Source organism: Hemicordylus capensis, chromosome 2 (assembly GCF_027244095.1).
Source record: "Hemicordylus capensis ecotype Gifberg chromosome 2, rHemCap1.1.pri, whole genome shotgun sequence".
Taxonomy (NCBI): Eukaryota; Metazoa; Chordata; class Lepidosauria; order Squamata; family Cordylidae; genus Hemicordylus; species Hemicordylus capensis.
The window spans coordinates 312,970,722-312,998,617 of record NC_069658.1 but is presented as its reverse complement, the minus strand read 5'-3'; the positions used below and the strand labels follow the sequence as shown (position 1 = coordinate 312,998,617).

At 41.3% G+C, this 27,896-nt stretch overlaps 1 protein-coding gene across 13 annotated transcripts in view; it reads right to left on the bottom strand.

The window, feature by feature from the left end:
* Positions 1–27,896, bottom strand: part of IQSEC1 (IQ motif and Sec7 domain ArfGEF 1) — a 595,321-nt gene that overhangs the window by 247,786 nt on the left and 319,639 nt on the right. The window lies entirely within an intron of this gene.

Below are 27,896 nucleotides of genomic sequence, written 5' to 3'. Positions count from 1 at the left end.
ATATAATTTTAAGGTGCACTGAGGGCGCTAAACTGTAGAAAATAGGCATGATAGGACAGTCATGTGCATTTTATTCATATACACAATGAAAAGCATGAGGTGGGAATGGCTCTATTTTAACTTTTACATGAAATGGAGCATATGGACAAGTTAAGCTTATTTCATTGCGCTCCATTACTTCAAGCAATTTTATCCCCAGCCTGGCTCACTTTTCCCTGTTGGGCTGGGTGGGGGGGGATGGCTTTAAGCCATGCAGCACAGTGAAGTAAGTGGGTGGAGGGGACAAGGTTTTGTTTCCCTTACAGCTCATTTAGTGCAGACAGACAGACTCATCACATTTTATATGTGACTAGGACAGACCCAGGAATACATGTACATGGCTGTCCTGTCATGCCTAGTTGGTCCTTAACTTCAGTTTACTTAGGCTTGTCTTCAGAGGCTGTATTTGTAAACAAATGTTTAACCTTTCAATACAATACTAATGGGGTTTCGGGGAAAGGTTAAAAATGTGTTAAAAATCATCCGCTTACCCATTTCTTTTCTGGTTTGGGTGTTAGGTAGCACCCATCATGCCCTACCACACAACCCAATTCAGTGTCCCTAGGAGCTACCCATGGGGAACAATGAGGTGTTTCGAGTTTCCTCATTGTTTTCTATGGACAAAACACTTGAAAGCTTGTGTTGTTTCAGCCTATAAGGCACTGTTTATTTTCACATATGCAGAAAAGTCTTTCAATGAAGCACGAGTCTTTCCTAGTGAAAGCTCTGAGACTCATAAATATTTGATTAAGACTATAACAAATTGGCTTAACACTGGGGGAAAAAACCATCATGATGGGGACCCATCTGGTAGATGAGTCATGTGTAGCTATGGACCATCTGGGATTTGAACTTTCTACCTGACCCGTGGCTGGACAGTGTTTGTTGTTCTAATTGTTTAATTAGCAAGATCTATGCTTCAAAGGAGCAGGGAACACACACTTTAAAAAGGAAAAAAGAAACAAAGCAAGCTCTGACTTGAGATCTTGCCATGTGTTTTACTACTTTTCACTTTCAAGAGCTAAACAAGCAATCTTAAGTGTTATATAAATGAACTGAATCTAGGACTTGATTATACAAAATATTTCTGAGCAATTGGGAAGCATTGGTTCAGAATGCACATCACCAGATATGGAAAAGTAACGGCTTGAGCAAATATTTGTGCATTCAAATACCAAAAAGAAATTTCTGGGTAATTTGTTACTATTAAGAAACTGTCAGTACAACTGGAACTGACAAAACACAAAGGTATTTATTTTTAAATGGTTAAGATATGCCATTAATAAGAAGAAAGCTTCCTTGTTTTGATGAACTGGTTTACCTATATTGTATTTTTATTAAAAAACAAGCTGTCAATATGGTCCAAGGACTTTATGGTGTAAAATTCAGAAGGAAAAGGTGGAACAGCATAGTGGTTTACTGACACATGAACTTTGTGTACCTAAAGTCTCTTCCCAACAGAGATATCTAGTGCTTCTACCCAGGACTACATGAGGCCCAATTCAAAATGTGATACTCACCATACAAAAAAACCTCAAACACACACACAAAGCAACCCTTACTCATTCAATTCAATCATTTTAAAAACAAGTCACTGTGCCTCTATTAATATGAGTATTCAGCTGGGCCATGATCCTTGAAGTGCTAATCCACATGAAAGAAAGAAAAGGAGGGGGGGTTGAATGGGACAGCCTATTCCTCAACATCTCAGTCTTGTGAGATAGAAACTGCATCTCCCTACCTCAGTTCTGACATGGACCAGTTTGCATCTCTCTTGGAAATGTGGAAGTTCTGCTTTAGATGCCATTGAGATGTAGAGGAAGAGGAAGCATGAGGCACTTCCTTCACAGCACTAAAATACAAGGATGCCCTAAGATTTAGTAGGAATAGCAGTTCCTCCTTCCCCACCCGCCATCACAAGGTATCAGGGTTGGGAATAAAAACCACAGAGGAGTTTGACAGGATAACACAAGATTCCAATAAAAATGATAATGTCTAGAAACTACTTCATTTGAACAGGTCCTGAGACTCAATTTAAAATGTGTGCGTACCCCCAATCCTCACCAAAACAAACATTTCAAGAGGGGGAAAACCTCAGCATTCCTTAGGCCAACAGTGTTTAAATAATACATATTGCTTTCAAACAATGGAAACAGATATACATTACACTTAATATTTTTCAATAATATTCTTTTTAGTATAACCATGGTCATAGTTTTAGTATAACTAGTGTAGTATACTTTTTTAAAAATCCAACCTTATTCCAATAAGGTATTCCAGTATTCTCTATTTTTAAAAAAGTCTGAAGACCCAACTCTTCACCCAAGCTTTTTCAGCTTTTTAAATTTGAAGGTTTTCGTTTTATGCTGTTCTTAAATTGTTAAATTGTTTTAACCTTTTATATTTGTTTTAATTTCATTGTTAACCGCCCAGAGACAAATGTTTGGGTGGTATATAAGTTAAATTAACAAATAAATAAAATAAATAAGTAAAGAGTCTCAAGTCAAACACAAGGAAATGTATACTGGGACACAAATTCTATTAAAAATAGAATTGGAATAGAATAGGGGGAAAACAGAGTGTAACTACACACTTCAGGAAGACTTATTTTCTGAGAACCATTTCTTATGTCTTACCTTTCTTAATATTACCTTACAATTAAATAAGATATTTATATAGTAGGACAAAAGTATAGTTAATTACATGTAAATTTTAATTAGCTATATAAAAACTAGCTACAAAAAGAGCAGATTCTCAAGAATAAGATTAATCAAATTCATCTTGATTGAATTAAATTAAAGAGTGATGTTGCTCAATCAAGGTAACTAAATATATTAGGGATGTGCAAAAAATTTCGGGCACAGAACGATCTGTGCCCGAAACGAACAATTTCGGGTGATTCGGGGCCGAACCGAATCACCCCCGATGTCCCCCGAATTTTTTCGGACACGAGCCGAATCACCCGAATTTCGGGCAAAAAAAATTCGGGTGATTTGGTTCATGGTTGATTTTTGGCGATTTTTTTAAAGTTTTAGTGACTTTGGGGCAGTTCGGGGGCATATCATGGGATCTGGGCAAAAGGAGTGGGGTGGGGTGGTAGTGCCTAATGGGTGCAGGCTACCACCCCAATTTCAGGGGGATTGGGCAAAGGGCTGATTTTTGGTAAATTTCTGAAAATTTCATGTCTTTGGGGCAGATTGGGGCATATTGGGGCAGAAAGTGGGGCCTGGGGCAGAATAGTGGGGTGGGGTGGTAGTGCCTAATGGGTGCAGGCTACCACCCCAATTTCAGGGGGTTTGGACAAAGGGGTGATTTTTTGAGAATTTTTGAAGTTTTAGTGACTTTGGGGCAGTTTGGGGGCAGAAAGTGGATCTGCCCCAAAAGAGTGGGGTGGGGTGGTAGTGCCTAATGGGTGGAGGCTACCACACCAATTTCAGGGGGATTGGGCAGAGGGCTGATTTTTTGAGAATTTTTGAAGTTTGGGTGTCTTTGGGGCAGATTGGGGGCAGAAAGTGGATCTGCCCCAAAGGAGTGGGGTGGGCTGCTAGATAGTGTCTAATGGGTGGAGGCTACCACCCATCCCCAATTTAAGAGTGATTGGGCAGGGGGTGAATTTTGGTGAATTTATTTTTATGAGGTTTGTCTTCATAAGGTGAAGTGTGCTAAATTGATTACTTCCTCATATTATTCATAGTAAAGGAAAGTGTGAAAAAGTGAAAGTGGGGTCATGAGAGTTGTTTAATTGAAAAAAATCTCATTTGCTATGATAGAATGAGAATTCACACCTCAGAAAAAACTTCTGAGGTGTGAATTCTCATTCTATCATAGCAAATGAGATTTTTTTCAATTAAACAACTCTCATGATCCCACTTTCACTTTTTCAAACTTTCCTTTACTATGAATAATATGAGGAAGTAATCACTTTAGCACACTTCACCTTATGAAGACAAACCTCATACAAATAAATTCACCATAATTCACCCCTCTGCCCAATCACTCTTAAATTGGGGATGGGTGGTAGCCTCCAGCCATCAGGCACTATCTACCAGCCCACCCCACTCCTTTGGGGCAGATCCACTTTCTGCCCCCAATCTGCCCCAAAGACACCCAAACTTCAAAAATTCTCAAAAAATCAGCCCTCTGCCCAATCCCCCTGAAATTGGTGTGGTAGCCTCCACCCATTAGGCACTACCACCCCACCCCACTCTTTTGGGGCAGATCAACTTTCTGCCCCCAAACTGCCCCAAAGTCACCAAAACTTCAAAAATTCTCAAAAAATCACCCCTTTGTCCAAACCCCCTGAAATTGGGGTGGTAGCCTGCACCCATTAGGCACTACCACCCCACCCCACTATTCTGCCCCAGCCCCCACTTTCTGCCCCAATATGCCCCAATCTGCCCCAAAGACATGAAATTTTCAGAAATTTACCAAAAATCAGCCCTTTGCCCAATCCCCCTGAAATTGGGGTGGTAGCCTGCACTCATTAGGCGCTACCACCCCACCCCACTCCTTTTGCCCAGATCCCATGCTATGCCCCCGAACTGCCCCAAAGTCACTAAAACTTTAAAAATTCACCAAAAAATCAGGACTTTGCCCAATCCCCCCGAAATTGGGGTGGTAGACTCTACCCATTGGGCACTACCACCCCACCCCAAAATTTTGCCCCTGGGCCCCTTTTTACCCCCCGAATCGATTCGGATTCGGATTCGGGTTAAATCCGAATCCGAACCGAATCAAGGGTGATTCGGGTGACCCAGATTCGGGCACAAAACAGAACGGGGGTGATTCGGCTCGGGTCCGAGCCGAATCACCCAAAAATCCGAATTGCACACCCCTAAAATATATGCATTTACAACACTTGAATTTCATCTCCATAAATTCTCCTATACTTGATTCAGCCACACAGAACTCTTTAGTTGTACACATACCACTGTCAAGAAGATGAAGAACATACAGTAAATGCCCCGAACTTAGCAGCACAAAGCAAAGAAAACCTCAGTCATGCTCCTGTGTCAGTGCTAGTCCTGAGGCATGAATTCTAAAAGAGCTGAAGAAGTTGTAAAGCAGTAAAATCAGCAAAAAAGATGTACTCAACATTATCAGAATCTCTGTTCCCAGAAGTGTTGCTCAGATCAAAGAAATATCTTGAATTGTAAACAACAGATGAAGTGAACATCAGCACACTAAATAAGAATAATTCTCATGTCACAAGTAAAAGCTTTGTCAGTCCAGTAATACTTGATCATCAAGAAAAACTTCTAAAAGCCATTGGGTAAATAAATAATAGAACTCTTTTGGTTAACTTGTCCAGCCAGACTAGATTGGGTTTCTAGTGTCTAGTATTTCACTACATACTGCCAGTTCTCCATTTCATGAAACTGCAGATCTTCAGCATAATTTAAGACTAAAGGCTGGTGGGTATATACTAAACAATTCAACTGAGAAACACCACAAAAAGCAAGATTCAATTCAGGTCAATGTAGTTAAATGTAAATATGTATGTAAACTTTCTGCAGAACAAGAGCATCTACATAGAGTTTGCTATAAACTTCAGTCCAGGCTGAACATGCTCCAATCAGGGTTAAAAACTTTTACAAGTTTTTAAGTAAGTATTACTGTAAGTAATACTTACAGTATTAAGTAAGTATTACTGATTCCCATAGGAGATCGTTAAAAATGTACTTAACTTTTAATGTACTTAAAAATGTACTTAACTTTCTGATTAAAATCAATTTGAGATAAAGTGTTTTGATTTGGCTGATTTATGTCATTCATTACTAAGAAGCATAACCGACGTGACTTTCCCCTCTAGAGATCTTCATATGGGAGGCTGCCCTTGCCCAAGTCTATTGAAAGCATATATATTTCTATAGCCCTCTAAAATGTAGCCTTTCTTCGACTTCAAATCTTCATCCTTGATGGAGATTTTGAGCCACTACAGGGACTCATACTCACTAGATACCCAGTTCATACAGCTATTCATTATTACTTTCTATCATAACAGTGCACAAAGCTAAGATAATAAAGCACCAACATCTGGCTCAAGAACACCAAGTAGTTCTCTTTTGATTGGTCAAACAATACAGAAAGTAATTTGGTCAATAATCAAGGACTTCAGTTTTCAAGCTGGTGATTAGCAAAGTCTGCATGCCCCCACCCCACAACTGAATATGAATAATCTAAACATGAAGTAAAGCTAACTAAGGTGACTGGTTAGATACCAGTGTCTGAAAAATTGCCAGTCCTCTATTTGTCAAACCTATTCCCTCTTCTCCAGGCTGCTCCTAAAGACCAATTGCTATAGTCCTATTCAGATATGTTCAGTGCCAAAACCTCCCAATCATGGAAACGCCTGCCATCACAGATATGGCATTTGCCTCTGCAGTTGAATGCCACTGTGACTGTGAGTGGCATGTTGACAGCGGTGAGTGACAGTCCAAATCGAAGCATCTGGTCCCACTTTGAGAACTCTAGTCATGTTTTGATTGATTGATTAAGTGCCATCAAGTCAGTGTCGACTCTTAGCGACCACATAGATTCTTTCCAGGAAGATCTGTTTTCAACTTGGCCTTTAAGGTCTCTCAGTGGTGCATTCATTGTTGTCGTAATCGAGTCCATCCACCTTGCTGCTGGTAATCCTCTTCTTCTATTTCCTTCAACTTTCCCCAGCATTATGGACTTCTCAAGGGAGCTGGGTTTTCGCATAATGTATCCAAAGTATGATAGTTTCAGCCTGGTCATTTGTGCCTTGAGTGTGCCTCTAGTCATGGTAGCATTTCCTTTTTCACGAACATCCAAATAGGGCTTCTGTTTGTGTGTAAGATTCTGAGTACTGGGGGCAACAGGTAAGTACTAATTCCCTAATAATGCCCTGAGCTAAACTTATCACCTCCATGTAGCTTTAATCCATACTTTGTTCAAATTGTTTTCTAGCCTGATGCTATTGTACTGCTCCAGTATGTCCAATACGTTGCCAGTTAAGAATAACATGGAGTTCTATGCCCATTAGCATCTGGGCAGCCTTTCCAGAGTAAGCCCAAGACCTATTGTTTCTTGTAAATATTTTTTTCTGAAACTTGAAAAACCTGAATCCTGGCCAGTTCAACATGCAATGACAACAGGATCCAGAGCAAGACATCATATGATCAGTAGGTAGTTATGCTCACACAGGAGAAGTCAGTCCTTCAAATATCCTGACCCCAAGCCAGGTTTTAACAACAACAATTTCCCCTCTCTGTTTTTGCCTCTCCTTCTTTGGAAATCTTTGGGTATGCAGTGGATATCTGGTACAGTATATCCCTAAGCTCTGGTAAGCTCTCTAATGAAGCAAGGTTAGCACAGATCCTTGCAGCATCAAAGAGCTTTGCATTAGAATGCAAAGTCCAAGCATATCCTAAGGATGTCTCTTGGGCATTCTAGACTATCTCAGAGCAACGTTCTAGGAATAAGGGAGGGATTCAAAATATGGTGCTTTAACTGCACTGAAGTACCATGGTGTTGGTGGTGAATTGACTTTATCCCCACCCTGTTACAGTGTACGTCAGGGGTTCCCAACTGGTGGTACTGGTGGTACCAGATACAGCAACCATCATACCCAGCTAAAATGTATGGTGGCTGAGGATGATGGGAGTTGTAGTTCAGCAACATCTGGAGTTCCAGATTTTAGGAACCCCTGGTGTATGTTATTCTGCTTTTGTACTTGTATGGCTGTGTAACCATGGACATCTCAAGGGCACTTGCACTCTGCATACAATGTAATGCTCTCCAGTGCAGTGACAGTTTTGGTGTCTTTCTAAACCATCAGTGCATCACAGAGCTATCAGACATGGACAGACTATTTGCTAGGCTTTTCTGCACATGCTTGAGTGAACCACAGAAGCCATTCCTGCTTCTACTACACTCTGCAGATAATTCTGGCAGACAAGATACTTTCATTTCACCATCTACTAAAACTCAACGGAGTAGAACTGGTGGTTTCTCCCATCCCCAGTTCCCAGAGCCTTGCTCTTCCTTTTTCTTTCTTTCTTTCTTTCTTTCCCATGAAAACCACAAGTTCCACTTCCATTACAACTTGCATCCACAACTAGAAAACATGCTAAGCTTGCTATTTTTCTACAACAAACATTATTTTGCCCCAAATGCAGCATAACTAATGTAAGGAACATGACTAAAACAAGATGGGGAAAAGCTGGAGGAGGAGGAAAAAAGCACCGTGACAACTCACATGCTGAAGGAACAAATGCTTTACTTTTTCCAGATGTGTGGAGAGTGGAAAGCAAACTATAGACTCTTTTCTTCCATTCCTGGCACATGGAACTTTAAGACGCAAGCGTAAAGCTATGTATTACTCTCTTGTAAACCCTGCAATTTATTCCCTGGGTTTGCTGACTAAGACAGTTCCAGTCAACTTTTCTAACCACTAAACCAAACCCTGGAAATAAATGACTTAGGGGCATGCTTATAAAAACACTAGAAATACATAACTAATTTGTCTCCTCTTTGCTACACTGTAGGTTACTCTGCTTTTGTACTTGTATGGTTATGCAGCTATGGAACAAAACATTAAGAACATACACACATGCTGTTCAATCCACCTATTAAAGTGAATATCAAAACAGGGTGTGTTTTTTTTTAAATTTTTAATTTTTTTACATTTATATCCCGCTCTTTCCTCCAAGGAGCCCAGAGCGGTGTACTACATACTTGAGTTTCTTTTTCACAACAACCCTGTGAAGTAGGTTAGGCTGAGAGAGAAATGACTGGCCCAGAGTCACCCCGCTAGTTTCATGGCTGAATGGGGATTTGAACTCTGGTCTCCCCGGTCCTAGTCCAGCACTCTAACCACTACACCACGATCAGAGCCCGGTGACTGAATTTCACACGTTTGCAAACAAAATTAAAAACAAAACAAAACCATGACAAAATATGCATAGCCAGCCCTCCAAAGTTGTATGAAAAACCATTTATGAAAATTTGTAATTCTCCTAAAGAAATTTAGCCACTACCACTATCTACTTAGGCAACTGCATTGGAAAGCACATTCCAGATAACATTATTTGGTTGCAAAAGCAGTTTAAGGGTACTTGGTGCACATTCTCCAGGGCACTAGAAAGAGTGGGGTTGAAAACATAAAATCTGGATGAGACCAAAGGCCTATTTAGTCCATCATGCTGTTTCTCACAGTAGCCAACTGGATGCCAACTGGGAACCCCATAAGCATGAGATGAAATAGTCATACCCTTCACCTGCCAATGCTCCCTGTAAAAATGAAAGGAAGGGCGGCAATCAGAGGCCAAGCATGAAGCAAGTCAAAAGGGCAGGTGATAAATTCAGTCGGACCCGTCAGGTTCATCCTATCAGGTATCAGAGCTCATTGAGAAGTATGAAGTCTAGCCTAGTCTGAGAAAAAGCAGTCCATGAAGTAACCTTGATAAGTATACAAAAAGCCACAAAGCAAGGGCAGGATGTATGAGAAGACCAGGCCAAGTCACTTTAGGTTGGCCAAAGGAATGCAAAGCTTTGTCATATTTTTTTTAGCCTGCCTAAACTCTACCAGCCTCCACTAAGACCATTAAATTAGAGTTAGCAAAAAAAAAAAAAAAGTTAAATCTTCAACCACTTTGCAATAAACATCTGTAGTAGGGATGTGCAAAAAATTTCGGGCACAGAACGATCTGTGCCCGAAATGAACAATTTCGGGTGATTCGGGGCCGAACCGAATCACCCCCGATGCCCCCCGAATTTTTTCTTCTGAGGTGTGAATTCTCATTCTATCATAGCAAATGAGATTTTTTTCAATTAAACAACTCTCATGACCCCACTTTCACTTTTTCACACTTTCCTTTACTATGAATAATATGAGGAAGTAATCAATTTAGCACACTTCACCTTATGAAGACAAACCTCATACAAATAAATTCACCATAATTCACCCCTCTGCCCAATCACTCTTAAATTGGGGATGGGTGGTAGCCTCCAGCCATCAGGCACTATCTACCAGCCCACCCCACTCCTTTGGGGCAGATCCACTTTCTGCCCCCAATCTGCCCCAAAGACACCCAAACTTCAAAAATTCTCAAAAAATCAGCCCTCTGCCCAATCCCCCTGAAATTGGTGTGGTAGCCTCCACCCATTAGGCACTACCACCCCACCCCACTCTTTTGGGGCAGATCCACTTTCTGCCCCCAAACTGCCCCAAAGTCACCAAAACTTCAAAAATTCTCAAAAAATCACCCCTTTGTCCAAACCCCCTGAAATTGGGGTGGTAGCCTGCACCCATGAGGCACTACCACCCCACCCCACTATTCTGCCCCAGCCCCCACTTTCTGCCCCAATATGCCCCAATCTGCCCCAAAGACATGAAATTTTCAGAAATTTACCAAAAATCAGCCCTTTGCCCAATCCCCCTGAAATTGGGGTGGTAGCCTGCACCCATTAGACACTACCACCCCACCCCACTCCTTTTGCCCAAATCCCATGCTATGCCCCCGAACTGCCCCAAAGTCACTAAAACTTTAAAAATTCACAAAAAAATCAGGACTTTGCCCAATCCCCCTGAAATTGGGGTGGTAGACTCTACCCATTGGGCACTACCACCCCACCCCAAAATTTTGCCCCTGGGCCCCTTTTTACCCCCCCGAATCGATTCAGATTCGGATTCGGATTAAATCCGAATCCGAACCGAATCAAGGGTGATTCGGGTGACCCAGATTCGGGCACAAAACAGAACGGGGGTGATTCGGCTCGGGTCCGAGCCGAATCACCCAAAAATCCGAATTGCACACCCCTAATCTGTAGACACTGGAGGCAATGATTATATATTATCCCAAGGTTACAGAAACAATAGAGTTACCTGTCACTGATAGGATCTCCTTTGCCTGAGAAAACAGATAAGGTATTTCTGGACACAGAAATGCTGCTGGAGTTAAAGATGGTGGCAGTGGCAAGAAGAAGGGACATAGTTTCAGCAAAATAAACTCAGATATTGCATTTTTTATGGAACAAAAGGTTCTGAAAATTAGAATCAGGTCCAGATTTGAGAGGGCTCTTGGTAAGGTGTCTTCTGGTAGACACTTCATATCTTGGTCCATCCACCCCGTAGGCTGGTGATGAATGTTGGCTGCAGTGGGCAGGGGCAGAAACAGTAGCACTGTAACCCACACATGATTGTTGGCCCACAATGCCCTATGGGCAAAGCTAGACATTGTAGGGACATAGCTAGTGCCTGTTTCTCTTACTACCTACAACCAACACTTGCTGGATCACTAATCAAGTAAGAAGAGAGAAGCCCACTCTGTGGGTGGCTACTGACTGCTGGTTATTCTTAGTCCCCCTCAAAGGACTCCAAGGTAGGCAGCAGCAGCAGGCTCCCTTGTAGAATTGAGCCTTTGGCATTTGAATACACCAGCTCTACTGCCAATTAGGACACATGCATGTCAATTATACACATATTCTTCCGTACTGGCATGTTGGGTTGCCTTTCCCTAATCCTGAAGGTTAGGGGGTTTGTCTGAACTGCTCTTCTACACATGCTAGAAATACCTTAAATTAGCATTTATAGGATAGAGGAGCAGTTCAGATGAACTGAACTGATCACCCTCTCATGTGATTATGGAAAATTGACCTTCCACCAGCAGAGGAGGAAGGGACAACATGCCCATGGCTCACATCCTTATTACATATGGTTGGGCTGGTGGACAAAGTATCATCTGAACTGGTCCCATGCCTTTTGATAATCTAGTGAATAGATTATCAATAGATTATCAAAATAATCTTTTTGCATACTAACTGGAAAAAGTGGTAAATCACTGATATTAGCAGGCAACAGGGAGAACTAACTGTTCTTATTCAACCTAGCATGGGGTCTCTCTGATCGGTGTGAGTCTTTGTGTGTGAGATATATATTTTGGAACAGAGAACCATTCTTCTCATACCTTTTTGCTACATAAACCACTTTGAGGTTTTTGTTGAAAAGCACCACCACCACCACCACCACACATCATCATCATGTACTCTACCTTGGGTATGAAAGTGGCAGAACCAGAAGAAAATTGAGGGGAGTATGGAAGGAGTGAAATGCATTTATGGGTGGGAAAGCTGTGTCCCACATGTTAGATTTCTGAAATAGAAATGCGGGCAGGTGGTAGGGTAACCTACTAGTCTGAGAAGACACTTGCACACACATACCCCACTCTTGAGCCACCCCGGCATCTGGTACAGACTGTGGCTACCCAGCTCTACTGCTGATGTGAACCAGAAAGAAACAATTACTTCCTGATCTTAACTGATTGCATTAGTTCCTGGTCGGTTTTGAAGGCCAGTTCCGATTGCTTCTTTATCCTAAACATTCCTATATGGTTTGTATGCTAAAGTGGTAGTGTTTGATAAGGACTTTTAGGATACCAACAGATTCTGCTCTTCTAAGGTGGTCTTTGGACTCAGAATTGCTGGAGGTGTGTGTGTGTGTGTGTGTGCGTGCGCGCACGCAGGGGAGGGCTATTGCTTTCACGCCCTGCTTTTTGGTTTGCCAGGATGGAAAAGAGAATGTTGGATATGGTATGCCTTTAGTCTGATCTAACAGGGTGGTTCTCAGGTACAACAAAACAGTGATATGTCCCAATTTTTCAGATCTCAAATGAGCTAGCCTGTGGATTGCAGCAAAAAAAAAAAAAAGGGGGGGGGGTTGACGCACCACAGCATACAAGGATATTATCATGCCTTTTTACTTGAATAGAATGACATTATTTTAAAGTTTTGCTAGAAAAAAAGTCAAAAAGCATTATAAGTACAAGTAAATTTCTTTGCTGTCTCAAAGTTACTTCTAATATTACAATGCTTGTTTGCGTATTCACATAAACTATAATGTGAGAAAGATGCATATCACATAGTCAGGCATGTATATCTTGAAAACTTGTGCACTGACAAATCAGAGTAGCCTTCAGATGTTGTAATTCTCTTCATAGGGATGACTTATGGGTGCAGTCTTATGAGCAAAAATGCTAACTTTAGAAGATCATGTGACTTCTAGCCAAAATGTCATACAAAACTACCTCATTCCAAGAATTCAGTAGCAATGAAACTGCTTATTTTTGAATGTACTACTTGTGGCAGCTACATATAAACATATTGGAGCAGAACAAACCTAAAGTCCAACCCACATACTCAAAAATAACATTTTATTTAACAAACAATGAAGTAGCTATTTGTCAGTAATATAAGACAAAACCATCTGATGTGCCCAAGTTACTCAAAGCAATGATGTTTGTGACGTTCAAAAAGTATATGCTAGGATTTACATTTTGTGAATACTTTTGAGAGTTGCTATCTAATATCCTAACATCCAACAGATTATATCTTAAGAACACATTCTGTTCATGCAAAGGAGAAGGGGAAGAGACTATTTTTGCTGATTCACACTTTCCTCTGCAGCCCCCAGAAACATGCTCCGGAGGGCCCCCAACTGATAGGGAAAGGGGAGATAAAAATTGGCCCATCTTTCCTTGTGAGAATTGAATTTTCAACATGAATACAACCAAAGGTGAATATTCTTGATAGAATCATAGAAACTCATATAAATTGACCCTTGGAAGATATTTCAGTAGTGTTCCTTTTTGTGACCTGAAATAATGATCACATTTTGTGGGAAAGCTCTTGAGGAATCAATCCCACTTTCTACAATGATGATCAGTTTGAAATTTGGACCCCCAAGGATGTGCTGTCTCAGAGTTTTTGTTCTAAGATTTAAGAAAGAAACATCTTTAAGACAAAAGTTAAGCTCCTTAAAATAAAATTAAAAACCTGGTTATGAAAACTCACGCAAAATCAAGACTAGACTGCTTCTTTGGCACAGTGAATAATTACAGAGTGTGAAATGCAGTAATTATTTAGATTATGCATTTCCTTGAGGGAGATTTGTATACAAAACACCCATTCAAAATATACAGCCCTGCCACATAAAGAAGTCATAGAATGAAAGGACTAAGGAAGTAAGAGTCACTGCAACTACACACAGTTAGCTTACTTAATGCTGTCCTTCCCCCAAAAAAGCTTCACTGGAAACTACATCAGATATTGGAAAAACATTCAGCATACCAAATACAAATTGCCATAAGAAAAATTACCAATTTGTTCCACAGCAGCCAAATATAGAGGTAAGACAGGTGATACAAAAGACAGGCACAAAAGCTAGTCCTTTTCTAGTTTATTTCCAAAAGCAGACTGTGCTCATGTTCACAAAGTTCACTCTTAGCTGCTCTTAAAAAAAAGCAGCTTAAAAAAGCAAAAATAAAGTGGTACAAATCTACTCCAGTTCTTCACATTCAGCTCTATGCAAAATACATTTCTGGGCAAAAGGAGTCCTTCAGTGCCATGCAGTAGTAAAACTTTTGAAAGTTTTGGGAATCAAACCCAGTGAGGGGGGAAATAATATTCAGAAGTCAGCATTTAATTTACCATTAAGAGAGGAACTGTACAATTCTAAGCAGACTGATGTCTCTTCAATGCAATATGGCCATAGACAACTGTTAACAGTCTGAGCCCTTAGAAAAAGTTTAGAACAATACCTGATTGTCCTGACTGAAATGCAGTATTTCCACATCAGATTCCACATTGCACTGCCATCTCCCTTCATGACCTCCACAGCAGTGTTGCAAAAAATCAGTTTTATTCTGAAGACCCGAGTCAAGAAGTATTTTTAGCAGAAACACAGCAAAGTTAGCCAACTTTCAAGAGGCAGCCAGGCTCTGATTCATGATCACAAAATGATTCCTCCTGCCTCCACTGCCTTGAACTGTGTAATTCACACAGAGAGGGAAGCCAGCTTTCCCATCTGAGGTCTCAAATTACTGCTTTCTTCACAATTTACAAGAATTGTTTACATTATTAACCAACTAGGAAAGATTTTTCAGCTGTTTGGAAGGTAAATGTATCTCCGTTTCATATTATCAAAATAGAAAAATAAAACTAGAGAAGTCCTTTGAAAAAATAATCATCCTTTACCCCTTTAAAAATAGTCGGTCTACTGGGCTCTAGAATATAATTTGCTAGAACTGTGTTTATCAAACACATTTAAATCATACCGTGAAGGCTATATAAACTCCCAGCAATAAACTTTCAAGTGCCAAAAGAAATAACGACTCATGTTCCGATGCTGGACATGAACACACAGTGCATGAATTAATATCTAAACATTTCATATATATAGAACAGTATATCGATATCAATATATATCAATATGAACTCCGTCTGCATTTCCTGTTGAAATGGAAATGCGACTATCCTTTAGCTATCCTTTATGCATGAGTCATGCCTTGTATGATTGTTGGATAAATTCATATGGCTGTAGCCACACACAGTAACAGTGGGCTGGGCCAGATGTCATACCGAACCTCAGCTAAAGCCAGGCTCCACACAATGGCTCTGAGCCTTGGGAGCCTCATGGAAAGGAGAGCTGGTCTGTGGAGAGGAGAGCTGGTCTGGTGGTAGCAAGCATGACTTGTCCCCTTATCTAAGCAGGGTCTGCCCTGGTTGCATATGGATGGGAGACTTGGTGTGTGAGCACTTTAAGATATTCCCCCCGAGGGATGGAGCTGGGATGGAAAGAGTAGAAGGTTCCAGGTTCCCTCCCTGACATCTCCGAGATAGGGTTGAGAGAGTTGAGAGAGATTCCTGCCTGCAACCTTGGAGAAGCCACTGCCAGTCTGTGTAGATGATACTGAGCTAGGTGGACCTATGGTCTGACTCAGTATATGGCAGCTTCCGATGTTCCTATGTTCCCATGAGCGTGTGATTCCCCCCTCTTATCATCACGTGAGGAGATCTCATCATTTCCCTTCTAGGTTAAAAAAAGCCAAGATTAGTTCTGACATCCAAACCCACAAATCTCTGTTTATTCTGGCCTAGTTATTTCAAATAAGCTGAGATCTGTACCCAAATTATGAAGTAAATTACAGATCTCTGCTTATCTATCTATCTATCTATCTATCTATCTATCTATCTATCTATCTATCTATTAGATTTGTACACCGCCCCAAACTTCCATCTCTGGGCAGTTAAAAATAACATAAAAACAAATGTAAAACATACACAAAAACTTAAAACAATTTAAGACAATTTAAAATCAAACACAGATTAAAAACCTAAATTTAAAAAGCTGAAAAAGCTTGGGTGAAGAGGTGGATTTTCAAATGCTTTTTAAAAATTGTCAGAGATGGGGAGGATCGTATTTCCATAGGGAGTGCATTCCACAATCTCAGGGCAGCAATCAAGAAGGTGAGCTGGCGGCAACTGGAGATGGACCTCTCCAGATTACCTCAATGGGTGGTGCGGCTCATAATGAAGAAGACGTTCTCTTATATACATAGGGCCCAAGTCGACTAGGGCTTTATAGATTATAACCAGCACCTTGTATTTTGCCTGGAAACCTACTGGCAGTCAGTGTAGCTCCCTCAGCAAAAGAGTAATGTGGTCTCTCCAAGATGACCCAGAGACCAACCGGGCCTTCATTCTGTACCAAATGAAGTTTCCAGACTACGTACAAAGGCAGCCCCACATAGAGCGCACTGTAGAAGTCAAGTCTGGAGGTTACTGGCATATGTACCACTGTTTTGAGGTCATTCATCTCAAGAAATGAGATGAAATGCTCAACTCTGAGGGGTCTAGTGCAGGCTTCTTTAGAAGAGGTCTAATAATTTCCCCCTTAAGACAAGGAGGCATCCTGCCCTCCCTCAGAGAAGGATTTATGATTCCTACCAGGCCTCCTACAACAGCCTCCTTGCTAGATTGAACAAGCCATGTTGGATAAGGGTCAAGAGAACAAGTGGTAGGCCTCATCACTCCAAGCAGCTTGTCCACATCCTCATGAGCCACAAACTGAAAGCGATCCAGTCGAACAACATAAGAGTTGTCGGACACCTCCAATTCAGACATCACAGTAACTGTAGAGTCTCCATCTAAGTCTGCCTGAATCTGAGAGATTTTATCTGCAAAGAATTCATTAAACACATCACAGTGGGTAACTGGTGGCTCCAAATTCTGATTCAAGAAAGTGGGGGCACTTACTAGTCCCCTAACAACCATGGACAACTCCGCTGGATGTGAACTTGATTGGAGATTGGAGGGTTTGAGCATTATGACTAATCTTGTTTTATTTTAACCTAGATGGGTGTGTGGGGATGGGAGTGAGAGGGAAAGGTGCATTCCCAATAATGAGGAATGTCGCATGGAGCATGGCTTTAACTGAGTTTTCATATTATGTTTGAACCGGCCCAGTGATTGATAATATAGCACATACATTGCCAAGAATGACTGTATGCATGACTAAGTATTATTATTTTTGTTCATCTTCAACAATAAAATGTAAAAGTAACCATCTTTGCTTGGCTGAGTATCACCCAGCCTATATGGACTCTTTTGCAAATACCATCACCAGACAGTTTTAGGATATAAATCATGTTCTTCTTACTTCCTTTTGAATTCATGGGACAGGATAGATGTAAAGCAAGGCAGAGAACCCAGATGCTTGTGAAAAGACTAAAATCAGTATTTGTATCATTTCTGTCCCGAAACACAAAGAGACAAATTCAGGCCACTTTCAGAACAAGGATGCTTTTATGCTTTGACCCTTGTTGTGGTTCTCAGTTAAACAAAGCTCTATAGAATTGGCAAGCACAAAATTGTTTTCTTAAAATATTAGGTTATGGATCATGTGAGGAGAGCTGTTATCCCAGCTAATGTTTATAGCAATACAATGATTTATACCCACACAACCCAACTCACTTTCCCTGCTCTCATCCACAAGAAACCAATTTTATCCTAATTCTAAATTCTTTTATTTTGAATTTTATCTAATTATTTTATTTTGCAATTCACAATCAACATATTATAAAATCCCTTTATCTGTTTAGAACTGTATCTATTTCAACTGCAATCTTAGAGAGATGATGCACAACTATTTTATGGACTGTTATTCCTAATTTACATAACACAGCCTGAGCCTCATATGATTGCAAATAATCTCTGTGAGTTAGGTCATTTCATTTTATAGATGTGAATCCAAGCCTTAATACTGAGTGACCAATAGACACCCAGGCAAGGGATACAGCATACAAGACAATCATCTACTGTGTTTACACATAAACAATAAAGACATCAATTTCACCGTGGTCTCATGATGTGTACATGCAGGAAAATAGACTGGTACATTTGTCACTCATTACACATGGTTTTCTTATTCAAAAAGTGATATCTGTAGGAAAGCTGTTTTGTCTGAAATAGCAGCATTTAATTCATATGCTAGGTACACATTCTAGGCCAGCCAGCCCAGATTAAAGTCCAAAACTCTGTCTACAGATATAGAATATTAGCACAACTGTCTTGAGGTATCCCCTGCCCATGTGATGGAATCTGAAAAGTTAGGTATACCAGTAGCTTATATTTCAGCGATATTGGCCTGCAATGTCAAAGCCAGGGGTGCAGCTAGGGGAGAGAGGGCCCATGTTCACCCCGCTGTCTGGCAGCTCCTCAGAGTGAGGGAGATAATGAAGAAAATACGGTGGGCTGGAGCTGTGGGGCCCCAGGTTCTTTGAACCCTTTCACTCAATTATAGCTACACCCCTGGTCAAAGCACTATGTTAAATGTGGATAACCCACCAGAGGCTGTAAAAAAACAATCTGGACTGGTGGGCCCCCATCCTGGCATCGCTCTTCACCTATATTGACATGAATGGCCAGATCCCCAAAGATTGGGGAGGGTAGTAATCATTGTCCCCATATTTTAAAAGGGCAAGAAGGATGACCCCTCCAGTTATAGACTCATCAGTTTGCTCAACACTATTAGCAAACTCTATGCAAGACACTTAAATGGGAAACTTAGGGACTGGCTGGAACAGGAAAATCTCCTTGCTGAGGAACAAGCAGGCTTTAGGGAGGGGCGCACCACCATTGACCAGTGCTTAGTACTACAGCACCTCACTGGGAAATACTCCTCCTCCAGGGCGACCTCTCTATATGCTGCCTTCATTGATCTCAAGGCAGCATTCGATTCCATCTCACATGTTAAATTATGGGAGAAGCTGGAGGCCTCCTCTGTTGACCGGTGTCTGCTATATCTCCTTCGAACCCTGCATCTAGACACTTCGCTTAAGGTGAGATGTAGCCCACAAGGTCACCTCTCAAGTGCTGTTCTAACACAGAAGGGTGTCAAACAAGACGCATTCTGGCTCCTCTCTTATTCAATTTTTACATCAACTCAATGGTGGTCCAGCTCAGCAATACAGATTTCCACCCTCCAATGCGCTCAGGGAGACATATTGCCATCCTACTATATGCGGATGACTCAGCCATCCTCTCAAGGACTCCCATTGGCCTAAGAAGAGCAAGGAAGGCCCTGATGTTGTACTGGAAGGAAGATGGCCTGGAAATTAATTATCACAAAACTAAAATCATGGCTTTTTCTAGGAGGCCCAAGATACACTACTGGAGGATGGAAGGACATAAGATCGAACAAGTGGCTCATTTCAAGTACCTGGGAGTAGTTTTTCAATCTGGAAAAGCCCATGGAGAACACGTGGCCTTAAATGCTCAGAGAAGCTCCTCTGCCATCCTCCAATTCATGTGTACAAGAGGAGGCCACTATCTACCCGCAGCTCTTGAACTGTTTAAAGCCCATTAATTAGCTCAACTGGGTCCTTTCCCCAACATTGTGACTCTGGAACATGTGCAATCTAAGTTCCTGAGGGCAGCAATGCATGTACTGAGATGGGTCTCCAATGCCACCCTGCGCCTGGAGACAGGTCAGATCAAGATTGAGTCTAGGGTGTGGGTGGCCACTCTTTGCTACTGGCTCAGACTATTCTTTTGCCCAATTAGTCTTGCCCCTCTAACCCTTCATGGTGATTACCAATCTAGCTGGGTTCAGACAAGTGAGGCAAAATTAGCTACCCTGGGCCTCTCAGGTATTGTCTCTTTATAAATTGAAATTATCTTTAATTTTAGCCTTTTCATGATATCTATCATCGTATTTGCAATCACCTTTATCCTCCTGTATTTTTTAACATGTAACTTTTAACTTGTATTCTCTTTTAGTCCTTTTAGTACCACTCTCGTTTAACATGTAATTTTATGCTAGTCGCTGACCGTAATAAAGGTTGACTGAATTTGGATAGCTCCATGTTCCTAAACTAGAAAGTGCTAACCTATTTTCATTTTAAGTCAAAGAGTATCTCCCTCTGACCCTAGATACAATTCACCTTGCTTCCGCCAGCACAATATGGGCATATATTTCTGAAGCTTCTGCTCCCTATTCTATACCTGACATGCCACACACATTATACTTCATTTAATCCCTTTGGTGTTCAAATTACTCAAGATGGTGAAAACCCAAGCAAACTGCAAGAACTCAAAAAGGATTTATCTGCATAAAATGAATTGATAACAACATGGCAAATACGATTCAAGGTGTAAACCAATGTTCATTGGGCACATATACTGATGGGTTATGAATTGGCAGTGACTAACAAGGAAATAAATATTTTATAGTGGTAATGAACACATCAGCTGAGTATGCAGTGGGGAGAAAAATCCTAAAATTCCATGTTAGAGATTATTAGGAAAATACACTTGCTAGTATCATAATGCTTTTATAATATATGATACAACCATATTTGGAATGCTGTAAATAGCTCTGGTCACCCCATCTAAAAGGAAATCATAAAGTTGGGAAAGGCATAGAAAAGGGCAACCAAAGGGTTAGGGCACTATTCCTTTTAAAATAGCTGTAGCAATCAGCCCCTCTCTTACCCTCATGAGTTAACTGGAAGTGAACCCTGTCCTGTCCATCAGGCAGTGATCTTTAGGCATCAGCCACTCAGCACATGGTGACCCGGACCTAGGAGGCCTTGAGGCAGGAAGTGAAGTTGGGTCAGAAGCAGCAAGGCAGAAGATGAGGGCAGATGGGCGGAAGGCTTAGTGAGAAGCAATGGAATTTGTGCCTCATGGCAAAAGCTAGCCTGAAGAACTCTCTCATGGAAGGACATCTCCAGATCCTCAGGATACAGGATTGCAGGAAGCCTGAAGTCTCTCCTGGAGTTTGGGGTGAGTTTCAAGGGGGAAGGAAGCCAGGGCTTCTGGGCTTTCTGAAGGGTTTAGCGAGGAACAGTTTGTTAGCTTACTCGCATTACATTTCATTCTTTTTGTGCTACTGCAAATCCTTACAACTGGTTTATTGTGTTTTTATCTGTAACATAAGCTAAGAGCAATGCTAGCCTGAGCCCTTTCTTCCAACTAGGGCTCTGTAGAAATCTCTGTACTTTGTAAAAGTGCTTTTAAATATTTGTTGCAATTGGAGGTGCTCCTTGAATTATCTTTACAACTCAGTAACCATGATTTTAAAGTGTACCACTCCCACTATCAACTGGAGTGCTTTTTGAAGTATTCTTGCAAGTACTGTAACTGAAGCTGCTAGAGCCTCAGACTGAAGCAGTCTGTAGGCTTTTGAATAAAGTTTTCTCTTTATTCTTTGTAATTTCATCTGCCTCTGAGTGGATTTTTAACTCAGGAAAATGGGGTTTTACTCTGGTGCAGACACACCTCAAGGTTAATTGTTCAGCAATCTACCAAGTTTTCTCACCATTTGTAGGCTGCACATGGGAGGTTTTTGTATTTTTCCATTTGGTAAAAGAAAGAGAGTTTTCCTGCAATCTTGCTCACACCAGGATGAAACCCTGATTAATCCACACCAGGATTAAACTCTGTTAAAAAGTGGGTGTGGTGACAGCCACACACATGGAACAACCTTTGTTGAACAAACATGGAGGGAATGATGCAGCACTTTTCTTCCCCCCACATAGGCTTGCTTTAAGACAATGTCTGGGCTTGAATCTGTCATTCGCAATTCACTTAAATCGCTAAAAGAACACTTGGGGACTTTTTACTTAAAAGAGAAAGACAACCGGAAGGGGGAGGGGTGTTATTATGATAGAGTTTTATAAAATTATGCATAATGTGGACAAAGTAGAAATAAACTTTTTCCACCACTGGAAATTAAGTCTGTCTAATAAATTGACCAGCAGTAGTTTCATGAAAGACCAACACAAGTTTTTCATCACAAAATGCATACTTTCAGAATTCATTGCCACAAGATGTGTTGACATCCACAGCTTTAAGAAGTAATGGCAAGACCTGCACATCATGTAATGTCACAAGGGACCCCCAACAGTCGAAACCCTGACTAAATTCCCTTCATCCATTGCAAAACTCTGCTGGAGCTTTGCATGTCCTCTCTTCATCCAGTACCGGGAGGCAGGAGAGGGCAAGCTCCATGTCCTCTCCACTCCATGTTTGCAAGCTGCTTGTCTTTCACCAGGGCTTCAGATTTAAAGGGGAAAGGACCCTTTTAATGTTTTAAGTCTGAAGCCCTGGGGAGTGTAAGTGGCGTGTAGGCTGACTCTTCTGCTTCAGGAGTAGAGAAGGCAAACCTTACAGGAATGCACAGGGCCACAGGGTGCCCAATGGAGAGTCCCCCCCCATTTCTAGGATGCAGTTCTTCAAAGCCACCCTCTCAGCCAAGTAAAAGATATGTATATCTCTTATTTGCCTCCAAGAGTGCTTTTGAAGGACTCCATCCTGGAGAATGTGGGGAGGAGAAGGGTAACTTCCCAGAGGGTACCCACAGGGCTAGACAATTCCCTTTGAGGAGTTCCCCTTCTTCCTCTCCCCGTTTTCTAGGATTCAGCTCTTCAAAACCACCCTCAGTAAGAGAAATCTAATGCTGTAGATCCTATTAGGGTTGTCCTTCTCTCTCCCCTACCCCACCCCCCACTCTAACCTCTGCTCCTGGAGCAGAAGAGCTAGCCAAGTCCCTTGCCTACAGTGGAGATCCCCCCCCCCGCACAACTTTAAATCTCCAGCCAGTAAAAGGAAAGTGGTTTGCTGGCTGCCTCTTGTGCTTCAGGAGAAAAGACAACATCGTGTCTGCTCTCTTTTGTTTCCCACATGTTTAAATCTTCAGCTTTTCCCACAAGGCAGGAAGATGAAGAGAGTCAGGAGAATGTTGGCAAGGGCAGGGGCAGTGTTAGAGGGGGAAAGGTTAGCATTCCGACCCAATCTGAACAGACCTGACAATTTTGGGGCAGGGCATGTTGGCCCTCCCATCAATTTTGCTTCTGGGTCAGGTCAGATCCAACATTTTCCAGCTTGCACAGGTCTAGTAATCACATATATCTATCTTTCACACATTTGCCTATCAACAGGTAGTGGCCACGAGAGCTTAATAAATCTTCCAGATTCAGAGCCAATGATACCTCTGAATGCCATTCCTGGGGGGTAAGCAATGGTTGAGAGCTATTGGCTCCATGACCTGCTGGAGAGCCTGTGTGTGTGTTACTATTGGAAACTCTAAAGTGGACTCTTTTTCTCATCCAGCAAGTAGCCCTTATTGCAGTGTAGCTATTTATGAAGTGCAATACAATCTTGAGAACCCTCCATCAGAATTAAAATAGTGTTAATTTTAAAAATCAGTCTGAAACACAAGGCAGTATTTTTATGTCAGGCATGAGCTAGAAAGTCTCAGATTGGTCTTAGTTTTAAAAAGATAGTTCTATGCTACATTTTTACACTTGCAACCTGCAAAAAGCACAATTTGGGGGGGGGAGTCACATGTAAGTGTAGGTGGAGAAATGATGCTTTTTCAGAATTTTCCACTTTTAAAAAACTTTGTTCAGAGATAGGAATGGTCCAGAACTTTAATTACATTTTTAGTGTGTTATATCTTCAATTTAGAAGGCAGTTCTAATAAGAGGATACATGTAGCACTGATATTATGGTAGGAAAATGTCAGTCAGCATTAAAGACAGATGGCAGCAATTAGGCCTCTGTGTACAGCAATATGGGGAAAACGCTGGAAAGCACTTCACTTTCCAGTGCTCCCTGTGCTCTTTTCCAGATGTTTCTGGGGTTCTCCACAGTTCTCCATGAGGAGTTCTCCTGGTGCAGTGAATAGCACACCAAGCACAGGTAAGCAGTGGGAATTGTCATGTCTGCACAGGGCCAACAGCATTAATGTTGTTGGAAAATCCAGCTTTAGATATTTCAGAGCTGAAAGTTTTCACAGGCTTAGAGGCCGTACAACATAAGGCTCCCTGGATCAATTGCACTATATCAACCATGGTTATGGGTTCTGTGTAGCTCCCTCTAGGCTGGGGATGGAGATACTCCTTCCGTGGTTCCCTTTCTACCCAGAAGGCCAATTCCAAAAGCAGTGTCAAAAGAATATAATTTGGCTCATAAAATTTATGCTATGAGGCCCTGCAGTCCATGTAGTCTCCTGTGCTCTTTAACAGCCCCATGAAACTGCTGAGGTCATCCAGGGATTCGGAGTGAGATGTCATCAGCAATGTTTGAAGAAAAGCAAGCATGTGAGCATGCCAACTGATGCAGCATGCCAACTTTCAGCATTTAGTTGCCCAGCCCTGTAAATTGTCATATTGGTATGAGAAAGAAACCAGGTCAGCTTTTGCCTGCCCACATGACTGAACACAGAAGGAACCTTGCTGGATCAGGCCCAGTGCCAATGTAGTTCAGCATCCTGTTTGCCACAGTGGCCCACCAAATGCTCTGGCTGCCACACAACCAGGAGATCAAGACATGCTCCTCTCCTGTTGTTGCTCCCCTGCAACTGGTATTCAGCCCCATTCTGCCTCTGGAACCTGTAGACAGCATACAGCTGTCAAGCCTAGTAGCTAGTGATAGGCTTTCCCCTCTATGAATGTGTCTCATCTCCTTTGAAAGTCATCCATGCTTCTCTTGTGTGTGGCAAAACCATGCCACAGCAATTCTCATGCCATTGAGTTTAGTAGATAAGATGGGAAAACCCAGTCTAGAAGTTTAAAGATGAAATGGAAAATATGTTGTTGTTTTTTGCATTATGGGGGGATCAATAGCTATTGGCTATGAAAGCTAAATGAAGTCTCCCCATTCAAAGAGAGTATCAGATATTGAGTACAAGCAATGAGGAAAAGCCACCACAGCCTTCACTTGTGATGTCTCAGAAGCATGCTGGACTTGACCACTGTCGGGTCTGATCTAGCGAGCTTATTCTTATGTTCATCATTACTTTGCAGAGCAGTGTTGCTTCTTTTTCACCAAAAAAATTGACTTTGCCATGCTTCACAACCAACTGGCAAAATTCTAGCAAGAGTAATATAGCAACTAAAGGAGGAACATTCACATAACTTTATTGCACAGGAACAGCAGTTTACTATATAGAAGACAAAATGCATAGAGCTGTTCTCTATGCATAGAGAACAGGCAAACAGCAGAATAGTCATTTCTAGCAGACTAGTGATGCTTTGGGTGCTTTTAAGTCACATGGTATTTGCAAATATCATAACAGAAATCATCAGAAAGGACATTTAAAATGTGTCCTTCGGGAGCACCGTGTATGTAAGAACATGGTGCAGGTATGTTTCAAATCCACTGGAAGGCAAAAGCATACCCATGTAACAGACTGAAGCACTAGAATCCAAGGTCTCTTGATTATTAGCATTAGACACAAGTAAGACTCTCTAGCCCCACATTTTAGTTTCACAAGGTACAACAAAATTACCAAGGAAGTGGAAGGTGCCAAGAGTTCAAATCAAACCTTTTGCCCTAATTTTAATGATAACGCAAACCATTCAGCTATTCATTTCAGACTTTGGATGTCTCACTCTGTTGAGACTGCAGGTATCAGAAGACATTTTAATGCACAGGATAGAAAGTGGTGTTTTGCCATTTTCTTAACCAGAAAGCTAAGAAAAGGGTCACAAACGGCAATGACTACACAGACAAACTGCTTTGTATAGAAAGTTGCAGAAAGCTGCTGCATTATTTATGTCTTTTGCTCCATGCGTGCTTTTTGGAACTTTGTTTCGGTTGGCTGTCTCCCATTATTTTATTATGAAGCAGACTCCCTGCAGAATGTACAGCACATGCTGTAAAAATCCCATGGACTTATAGCGTATGTTAGAAAGGAGGGAAGTGAGGATGCAGACTCCCAGCTGCTCTGTAGCTGCAGCAGATTTATCCAACACTGGCTTCCTTGCAGAGCTGTCCTGCACACACTATGACTCACAGCCTTGCTCTGGATGAAGTCACTGTCAAATGAAAGCAAACCATTTGATCCTAGCAACAACTACAATGGAGAACTCAACATACAAGTTCAGAATAGGCCCTCACTCATTTTTTCTACTTGATTTACAGCATACTGTACTGTCTTCACTTTCCTCATGAGATATTGATGGTCCTAAGGAAAGGGACTTATTTAAGATGACATAGTGATCCAGTTGACATTCATAACTGATTTCCAAGTAAATATGCATAGGGTCAGGCTGCAAGAGTAAGATGAAGTCGGCCTTCATTTCAGGGACAATACATACATAAATATATTCAACAAAACAGCATCTTCTCATTTCATAAACACTTCTGACACTTCAGTTTTCCCTCTTTCATATGAATACTTTTTCTAACTTGATTCTATTTATTTATTTTCCCCTTTGATTGACCTACCCAATAGGAAAAGAATATGAAAATGATCTTTTCAGATTAGCTAGCTCAGTACATCTCCGATAGCTTTTTGTTTCAGAAGATACGTAAAAGCAAGATTTATTTAAGGATCAGCCATGTTGTCCTTTTCCTCCAAACTGATGACTTCAAAGTTCTCACTAACTCATGGTTTAGCCTTCACAAAAATATGAGAACAAATAGGGCAGGATTTAGCAACAGAGTACTTGTTCATGTTTAAAGATAAAGTTGCAAAACTTGGCTGCTTCAGAAGCAACATAATTGGTAAGGAGGAAATTTAAGTGCTTTATCTTGCTTTGGGGTTTGTTCAGTAACACCCTCCTCCAAAAGATTTGCTGCTCTCCACTACAGGAGATGCATGAACAGTTCTCGAACACATGCATATCCCTGAATACAAAGGTCCCCTTTTCAAACATTTAAGAAGTATGAAGAGAACAGGAAGCATGAGGCACTCACATGCCCTCTTACAAAAAAGGTTGTCATTTGAGAAATCACTCACAAGTCTAAAGAAAAGCCTTAAAATGGACGAAGTATCACAACTATGTTCTACTATCATTGTCCTCAAAGTACCAGCAATGTGTCCTAAAGGAAGCGGATGAATCTCATTACATTATTAGCAGCTGAAACTGGACAACAAAATAGGGACCTAAACAGAAGTGAAGTCACTGAGCATAATGACAGACATGATCAATTGCATCTGTGCCTTCCTTTCAAACTGCATTTTAATTAAGCCTGATTACTCCCTTAGTGGCCTCCATTGTACAAATTCAGTGTAAACATGATAGAAATAGACAGAAAAGTAATACAAGCCTCAAGCTTCTGTGCAACAAGGGATATTTAGATAAGTAGCTTTCCCTCCGATGTACTGTCCATTTCAGCTGCATAATGATTTGTGCAATCAGTTGTATGCAACCAAATAAATGTAATGAACTATAATGCTCATCCTAGAAAGGCTTGTGGATGAAGTGTGTTACATACACCATGGAGAGGATAGAAAAACTGCCTCCCTATTGTGAGTGATCCCTGTTCCAGCCATAAGGTGCAGAATACCAGCTTGCCACAGGGATAGCTGCCATTAGGAGTCTCTACACCTCTGTTCTATGTTCTTGGCATCTGCTGGCTAGCGTGTGGACATGTAACATGATTGCAGCAGTCCCCATGATAACTAATCCTTCTTTCTCAACAAATATGGAGGATTGCAGCTCCTGACCTTGAAAATATGCTAAAGATTCAATATTTCGCCTTGTCAGGAACATATTTTTCTCACCTTTGCTTTATTTTTAATACAGTGTTAATAGCGG